General features: G+C 43.1%; 1 long non-coding RNA gene across 2 annotated transcripts in view; it reads left to right on the plus strand.

Moving 5' to 3' along the window:
* LOC133653357 (uncharacterized) overlaps positions 1–1,553 on the plus strand; it is a 39,202-nt gene extending 37,649 nt beyond the window's left edge. For both annotated transcript variants that reach the window (XR_009826712.1, XR_009826711.1), the window contains exon 3: positions 991–1,553. This is a non-coding gene — a long non-coding RNA (uncharacterized LOC133653357). The remainder of the gene's footprint in view (positions 1–990) is intronic.
* The last annotated feature ends 5,843 nt before the right edge of the window (positions 1,554–7,396 follow it).

The raw sequence follows: 7,396 nt of genomic DNA on the forward strand, positions 1-7,396 counted from the left end.
CCCAATCATGGCACCCACCTGTTCCCAATCAGCCCGTTCACCTGTGGGATGTTCCAAATAAGTTTTTGATGAGCATTCCTCAACTTTCTCACTCTTTTTTGCCACTTGTGCCAGCTTTTTTTGAAACCTGTTGCAGGCATCAAATTGCAAATGAGCTCACATTTGCAAGAAACAACAAAGTTTACCAGTTCGAACGTTAAATATCTTGTCTTTGCAGTCTATTCAGTTGAATATAAGTTGAAAAGGATTTGTTGTATTCTCTTGTTATTTACCATTTACACAACGTGACAAATTCACTGCTTTTGAGTATTATAAATTCATAAAAAAAAGTGGCCCTCTGAAAGCAGTCATTACTGCAATGTGGCCCTCAATGGAAATGAGTTTGACACCGCTGCTCTACAGCGACCTTAAAACACATGCAAATGCATGACGGATAATTATGCAAATTCGCCAATCACGCAATTATCACGATGACATCTATTTTATTTGTTTGGGTCGAACATTTAATATTCATTTGTTCACCTGTGCGATGTTCCAAATAGGTGTTTGATGAGCGTTCCTCAACTTTCTCACTCTTTTTTGCCCCTTGTGCCAGCTTTTATGAAACATGTTGCAGGCATCACATTCCAAATGAGCTAATATTTGCAAAAAATAACAACGTTTACCAGTTTGGACGTTAAAATTCTGTCCTTGCAGTCTATTCAATTGAATATAAGTTACAATACAAATCCTGGCCAAGTTTTGTCCAATTAGCCTTTAAACTTTTGAGATGCGTAGCGCTTTTTCTTTGACGTCGCACAAAAAACTGCAACAACAAGCGGGGAAGATGATGGATTTTGATCATGTTTGCTGCTGATAAGCTGGCTGTGGGGAGACTTTATTAGAACTGCATACATTTTCTTCATATTACGGGATATTTTGAGGTAAGTGAAGCCAAAGCTGGGGCATTTTTAGTCGGCGCACTAGATTGACATTGGCTTTTCTACGCAGGCCGAGTGGCTCCAGCCTGCTGCTCTCAGGAGACCCATCTGCTTATCAGCAAACAGAAAGGGAGAAGCCATTTCCTCCCATCCCGCAGTGGAGGGCACCTGGAGACACCCGGGGGCTCAGGTAGGAGCGACTCCATGTTGCCATGGAGAAGAAAACACTCATTTCCTGCCTAATAACAAACGAGATAAAGAGGCATTGTTTTGGCCAATCTCCCCGTCCTCGAGGGGGTGCACACTCTGCCGTCTCGGCGCTCTCTGGCAGCAAAGCAAAGTGTTGCTGCGTGTGCGCAAAAAACACCATCTTATTACCTCGGCTGCCCCTGGATGACGACGCTTTGGCAGAGTAAACACAGCGTCCAGTGGGTAGAGTCGATATGTTTAGGAGGCAACATATTAACTGGAATTTTATTTGAAACACACCATCACTTTATAAGACCGCTCTGAAAGGACTGTAAAAACATACACTATATTGCCCACCAGTGTTGGGGTGTAACGCCTTACTTTCAGCGGTAAATAGTAATCTAACGCGTTATTTTATACAAACCCCGTTTCCATATGAGTTGGGAAATTGTGTTAGATGTAAATATAAACGGAATACAATGATTTGCAAATCCTTTTCAAGCCATATTCAGTTGAATGCACTACAAAGACAAAATATTTGATGTTCAAACTCATAAACTTAATTTTTTTTTTTTGCAAATAATAATTAACTTTAGAATTTCATGGCTGCAACACGTGCCAAAGTAGTTGGGAAAGGGCATGTTGACCACTGTGTTACATGGCCTTTCCTTTTAACAACACTCAGTAAAGGTTTGGGAACTGAGGAGACACATTTTTGAAGTGGAATTCTTTCCCATTCTTGCTTGATGTACAGCTTAAGTTGTTCAACAGTCCGGGGGTCTCCCTTGTGCTATTTTAGGCTTCACACATTTTCAATGGGAGACAGGTCTGGACTACAGGCAGGCCAGTCTAGTACCCGCACTCTTTTACTATGAAGCCACGTTGATGTAACACGTGGCTTGGCATTGTCCTGCTGAAATAAGCAGGGGCGTCCATGGTAACGTTGCTTGGATGGCAACATATGTTGCTCCAAAAGCTGTATGTACCTTTCAGCATTAATGGTGCCTTCACAGATGTGTAAGTTACCCATGTCTTGGGCACTAATACACCCCCATACCATCACACATGCTGGCTTTTACACTTTGCGCCTAGAACAATCCGGATGGTTCTTTCCCTCTTTGGTCCGGAGGACACGACGTCCACAGTTTCCAAAAACAATTTGAAATGTGGAGTCGTCAGACCACAGAACACTTTTCCACTTTGTATCAGTCCATCTTAGATGAGCTCAGGCCCAGCGAAGCCGACGGCGTTTCTGGGTGTTGTTGATAAACGGTTTTCGCCTTGCATAGGAGGGTTTTAACTTGCACTTACAGATGTAGCGACCAACTAGTTACTGACAGTGGGTTTCTGAAGTGTTCCTGAGCCCATGTGGTGATATCCTTTACACACTGATGTCGCTTGTTGATGCAGTACCGCCTGAGGGATGGAAGGTCACGGGCTTAGCTGCTTACGTGCAGTGATTTCTCCAGATTCTCTGAACCCTTTGATGATATTACGGAGCGTAGATGGTGAAATCCCTAAATTCCTTGCAATAGCTGGTTGAGAAAGGTTGTTCTTAAACTGTTCAACAATTTGCTCAGGCATTTGTTGACAAAGTGGTGACCCTCGCCCCGTCCTTGTTTGTGAATGACTGAGCATTTCATGGAATCTACTTTTATACCCAATCATGGCACCCACCTGTTCCCAATTAGCCTGCACACCTGTGGGATGTTCCAAATAAGTGTTTGATGAGCATTCCTCAACTTTATCAGTATTTATTGCCACCTTTCCCAACTCCTTTGTCACGTGTTGCTGGCATCAAATTCTAAAGTTAATGATTATTTGCAAAAAAGTAAATGTTTATCAGTTTGAACATCAAATATGTTGTCTTTGTAGCATATTCAACTGAATATGGCTTGAAAAGGATTTGCAAATCATTGTATTCCGTTTATATTTACACCTAACACCATTTCCCAACTCATATGGAAACGGGGTTTGTAGTATTGGGCCAGATATATTTTTCCCTCCAAGTTTTGTTTGAAGCAGAAAGCCTAAGTGGCTATCATCATGCATCACGAGGCTTTTCTACCGCCGGCCTGCCGGGTGTCATGGTGTCACGGCGCTGCGGGTCTCAGCAGTGCGCCAGCCGAGCAAGTGGTGATTAAGTTGGAAGGTCAGGTGGAATTGATTCCCCTCCCCACGGAACATCCTTGTCGCACTTAGGCTAGAAATGAGTGCCAATTTATTTTAGGGGAACCGTATTATTACCCAGATGCATGCTCCGCCCTCTTGGGAGCGGGGGGGTGGGGGCGTGGGGGGGGGGGGTCATCTCCGTGGCCCGCCGCCGCCGCCATGCTGCCAAAGTATCACTGAAGCGAAAGCGGAGGGTGGTCCGGCGTCGGAAGGAAACAGCGACGCGAGCTCGCAGCCCTGCAGAGATCGACTTAATTGAGAGCAATTACTTTGACGAGTCGGTGCAGTCGGAGCCATCTTTTATGTTTCATTAGCGCATTACTCAGCCATTTAGCTAATGAGAATAGGGAAGGCGCAAACAAAAGTCATTTGCCCCCCGACGTATCGAGCTGGGACGCCCCGCGGTTTTGAAGAATATCTCGGTGTATAATTAGAAGACGCAATTGTACTACACCGTGTAATAAATGTTTGTATTTTAAAACTTTTAGCACTGTTTTTTGGGGGTCGGTATTGGTACTGGTACTGGTACAATTGGGGACGGCGTGGCGCAGGTTGGGAGAGTGGATCGTGCCAGCAAACTGAGGGTTCCTGGTTCGATCCCCACCTCCTACCAACCTGGTCACGTCTAGAGATGTCCGATAATGGCTTTTTTGCCGATATTCCGATATTGTCCAACTCTTAATTACCGGAGCCTTTTAATCAATCAATCAATCAATCAATGTTTATTTATATAGCCCTAAATCACAAGTGTCTCAAAGGGCTGTACAAGCCACAACGACATCCTCGGTACAGAGCCCACATACGGGCAAGGAAAACTCACCCCAGTGGGACGTCAATGTGAATGACTATGAGAAACCTTGGAGAGGACCGCATATGTGGGTAACCCCCCCCCCCCCTCTAGGGGAGACCGAAAGCAATGGATGTCGAGTGGGTTTGACATAATATTGTGAAAGTCTAACACATCAGCGAAAGTCCAGTCCATGGTGGGGCCAGCAGGAACCATCCAGAGTGGAGACGGGTCAGCAGCGTAGAGATGTCCCCATCCGATGGACAGGCTAGCGGTCCACCCCGGAGCAGAGTAGAAAAGAAAAGAAAAGAAACGGCAGATCAACTGGTCTAAAAAGGGAGTCTATTTAAAGGCTAGATTATACAAATGAGTTTTAAGATGAGATTTAAATGCTTCTACTGAGGTAGCATCTCTAACTTTTACCGGGAAGGCATTCCATAATATTGGAGCCCGAATAGAAAACGCTCTATAGCCCGCAGACTTTTTTTGGGCTCTGGGAATCACTAATAAGCCGGAGTTCTTTGAACGCAGATTTCTTGCCGGGACAAATGGTACAATACAATCGGCAAGATAGGCAGGAGCTTGACCGTGTAGTATTTTATACGTAAGTAGTAAAACCTTAAAGTCGCATCTTAGGTGCACAGGAAGCCAGTGCAAGTGAGCCAGTATAGGTATATATATATGTATATATGTATGTATATATACAGTATAGGCGTAATATGATCAAACTTTCTTGTTTTTGTCAAAAGTCTAGCAGCCGCATTTTGTACCATCTGTAATCTTTTAATGCTAGACATAGGGAGGCCCGAAAATAAAACGTTACAGTAATCGAGACGAGATGTAACGAACGCATGAATAATGATCTCAGCATCGCTTGTGGACAAAATGGAACGAATTTTAGCGATATTACGGAGATGAAAGAAGGCCGTTTTAGTAACACTCTTAATGTGTGACTCAAACGAGAGAGTTGGGTCGAAGATAATACCCAGATTCTTTACCAGAGTCGCCTTGTTTAATTGTTTGGTTGTCAAATGTTAAGGTGGTATTATTAAATAGATGTCGGTGTTAAGCAGGACCGATAATCAGCATTTCCGTTTTCTTAGCGTTGAGTTGCAAAAAGTTAGCGGACATCCATTGTTTAATTTCATTAAATTAATTAATTTAATTAATTAATTAAGCGACAACTGTATTTTTTTTCCGGTGTTTGCTTTTCATCCATCTTCCGCTGGTATCCATCATGCATCTCCTTATGATTCTTGAAGAGGTGGGAGATCAAATTGCTCGTATTAAACGAAGACGTCTCGGTTCCTCCTCGCATAACCAACTTTTTGCAGTCATTGCAAATTGCCAGTTTTTTTTTATCCGTCAGACACACTTTAAAATAATCCCAAACCATAGACGTGGTGTCGTTAGTCAGTCACCGAGCGAGCTCGCTTGTTAGCCACGGCTACAGCACCGGCAACAACACACTCCTGTTGTTGTTATGCTCCGCTCGCGGCGGTTTTGATTGATTGATTGAGACTTTTATTAGTAGGTTGCACAGTGAAGTACATATTCCGTACAATTGACCACTAAATGGTAACACCCGAATAAGTTTTTCAACTTGTTTAAGTCGGGGTCCACTTAAATTGATTCATGATACAGATATATACTATCATATATACTATCATCATAATACAGTCATCACACAAGATAATCACATTGAATTATTTACATTATTTACAATCAGGAGTGTGGAGGGGGGTGGGGTGGGGATATGGACATCAAGTAGTGGACATAGAGAGAGAGAGAGAGAGAGAGAGAGAGAGATCAGAAGGCATAAGAAAAAGAATCTGCATTTGATTGTTTACATTTGATTATTAGCAATCCGGGGAGGGTGTTAGTTTAGGGTTGTAGCTGCCTGGAGGTGAACTTTTATTGCGGTTTTGAAGGAGGATAGAGATGCCCTTTCTTTTATACCTGTTGGGCGCGCATTCCACATTGATGTGGCATAGAAAGAGTTTGATGAGGTCATCAAGCGTCGCCGGTAAACCTCTCATGCGGCAGTCGTCAACTTATGTGTTGTGTGTGGGAGAGGGGAGAGGGGAGGGGGTGCTGACTGGGAGACGTATCTGCTCTGTACTTCCCCCTACGCCCGTGTTTTACCGGGTATGTACCGCTCCGTACAGCGGCGTTTTTAAAAAGTCATTCATTTTACTTTTTGAAACTGATCCTGATAATTTCCGATATTACATTTTAAAGCATTTATCGGACATCTCTAGTCACGTCCATTGTGTCCTCGGGCGAGACACTTCACCCTTGCTCCTGATGGGTGGTGGTTAGGGCCTTGCATGAGAATGGGTGTGTGAATGAATGGGTGGATGTGGAAATAGTGTCAAAGCACTTTTGAGTACCTTGAAGGTAGAAAAGCGCTATACAAGTATAACCCATTTACTGTACAAAGGTGTACACCGGCTCGACAGACACACCTGTCCATGGACTAGTCCAAGGAGGATTATTCCCATGTCTTTTTCCTCGTCTCTATTTTACTGCTATTATTAGGGCCCGCACGGCCCATTGTCAAAGGAATCCCAAAGGGAGTCCTTTTGCAATGGGACGAAAGGACCTATTGAATTTGTAAGGTTTTATTATTATTATTATTATTATTATTATTATTATTATTCCGCCGCCACAAAAAACTCTAACTTCAAAACTTCAAAACTCACCAAATTTGACACACACATCAGGACCTGCGAAAATTGCCATCTAATAAAAAAACCAAACCCCAAAACTCAAAATTGCGCTCGAGCGCCCCTTAGGAAAAAACAAAAACAAACTGCCTGTAACTCCCACTAGGAAGGTCGTAGAGACATGAAACAAAAACCTCTATGTAGGTCTGACGTAGACCTACATTTCATAATTTGACATCCTCGGGCAAAAACCAACAGGAAGTTGGCAATTTCCCCTTCAAGACAAAAATTTACTAAAAACACTCATTTTTGCCTCTTTGAGCTGTAATTTGACCCCCTTAAAATACTTTAAAACTCACCAAACTTTTCACACACATCAGGACTGGTGGAAATTGCGATCTAATAAAAAAACCAAACCCCAAAACTCAAAATTGCGCTCGAGTGCCCCCTAAGAAAAAACAAAAACAAACTGCCTGTAACTCCCACTAGGAAGGTCGTAGAGACATGAAACAAAAACCTCTATGTAGGTCTGACGTAGACCTACGTTTCATAATTTGACATCCTCGGGCAAAAACCAACAGGAAGTTGGCAATTTCCCCTTCAAGACAAAAATTTACTAAAAACACTCATTTTTGCCTCTTTGAGCTGTGATTTGACCC

This window comes from Entelurus aequoreus, linkage group LG07 (genome assembly GCF_033978785.1).
Source record: "Entelurus aequoreus isolate RoL-2023_Sb linkage group LG07, RoL_Eaeq_v1.1, whole genome shotgun sequence".
Taxonomy (NCBI): Eukaryota; Metazoa; Chordata; class Actinopteri; order Syngnathiformes; family Syngnathidae; genus Entelurus; species Entelurus aequoreus.